This window comes from Chrysochloris asiatica, unplaced genomic scaffold (genome assembly GCF_000296735.1).
Source record: "Chrysochloris asiatica unplaced genomic scaffold, ChrAsi1.0 scaffold00002, whole genome shotgun sequence".
NCBI lineage: Eukaryota > Metazoa > Chordata > Mammalia > Afrosoricida > Chrysochloridae > Chrysochloris > Chrysochloris asiatica.
In genome coordinates this window covers 35,216,254-35,218,043 of record NW_006408520.1, presented here as the reverse complement: position 1 = coordinate 35,218,043, position 1,790 = coordinate 35,216,254, and the positions used below count along the sequence as shown (strand labels likewise).

Here is a 1,790-nt window from a genome sequence, read left to right as displayed (position 1 = left end):
TCACAGCAACTTATAAGCCACCACAGTACAACAAACTGACAGACAAGTGGTGTCTTATTGGAGCAGCAGTTGGGAAATGCAATCCTAGAAAAGGCCAATTTTAACAATTGAAGTGGCTTGACAAAGTTCAACATCCATTCTCACAAATTCCCATGTTAATCACTTGGTTAATGGCTGCTCTTGGCTAGATCCTAAGAACCAGCATAACACCAGAGTGCTCACCTGTGAGGTACTGCAAAGTTATGTGTACCAACATCTACCCAAATCAGTTTTCAATAAATACAAAGCATCATTTAAAACCATTTCAGAAGAATAAATAGAGTATTGCAATTCTATTAGCCTGTTTTGTTTCTTGAACTGGCTTGGAGTGCTACTGATCACCCAGATAATACAACAGTTAATTGGACACTACTCCACGCTCTTTAGACTTCATTTCTCGCTCTTCAGGCTTCAGCAGTTTTGTGGGGTTTTTTTCAACAATGATGGTATCTTCATTAGCATAGCCACTGTCAATGCCTCCAGGAACCAGAGTGATGTACCCGGCTTTCTTCCCGACTCCTTTTAAATCCACATCCCCAACCAACTTGGGTTTAGCAGTCATGGGATCTTGAACTCTATTTATTCCCACATCAATGACAGCTGCGCCTTCCTGGATCATAACTGCAGTAATCAGATTGGGAATGCCTACAGCAGACACCACAATACCTGCAAGAATTGTATGTTTCTTCAACTGTTCTTTAGGAGTGTACCAGTGAGATATTGTAACAGTGGCATCACCTACAGGACGTTCTTGTGCCCCAGCTGTGTGCAGCAACATTGCAATAGGCATCCCAACATTTTTTGACCGTCCAACAACCACCACATTCTTCCTCAGGGCTAGAATTCCTGTTTGCTCATTATCTCCCACACACCCCATGGAGTTGCAGGTAACACGGAATACTGGTCCAAACACATTCTCCCCACATTAATTACATGAAAGCCATCATTCTTGTCTGGAGAAACAGCATTGCAGACCTTTCTCTCGTCGATGTGCTCTGGATGAGGAAGCTGAAACAGGAGGCAATCTACATTGTCATTGTTGTTGAGTTTAATGATTAAATTCGACAGTTCTTCCTCAGAAATTCAAGCTGGTTTTAAAATCATTTCACTGATGATTCCCATATCTGCAGCAGCCCTGGTTTTGTTGAGGACGTAAGAGTAACTTGCAGGATTCTCTCCCATCAGGACCACGCTCAGGTGTGGCCATTTGTTGCTCAATGCCACCCACTGTTTCACCTCCTGGTGAACGTCTTGCTTAAGCTGCTGAACAAGTTTCCTTCCAGAAATAACCACAGTTTCATTTCGTACTACAGAAAGGTGGAGGGAGCAATGGCAGGGGCGGCAGCTCTTCGCCAGCGAGAGTAGCCGAGCAGCAGATGTAGCCACAAGGGAAGTGACAGCCATGTTCAGTGCTGATGCCCATGCCAGGAGAGATTTTTCTTTTCTTTATATTAAAGTTCAATCCATAAGGAAGGCTGTAGTCTCTAATCTTCATCAACAAGTGCTTCGAGTCCTCTTCACTTTCAATTTATTCTGAAATATTCTTAGACTGTGAACCACAAAGTCAGAAGTTCAAGCCCACCAGCTGCTTATCTGAAACCCTGTACAAGATAACTATGTGTCAGAACCGACTTGACAGCACTTAACAACAACAACATCTGATGGACAACTTTGTATATGATTCTTAGTTGGCAGTATTTTTCTTTCAGAGTTTTGTATGTCTCCCCATTGCCTTCTTGCCTGAATGGTTT

The 1,790-nt window shown here is 42.9% G+C and overlaps 1 pseudogene; it reads right to left on the bottom strand.

Annotated features, from left to right (window-relative positions):
* Nucleotides 1–397: 397 nt before the first annotated feature.
* Nucleotides 398–1,443, bottom strand: LOC102837111 (annotated as a pseudogene).
* Between the last annotated feature and the right edge of the window lie 347 nt (nt 1,444–1,790).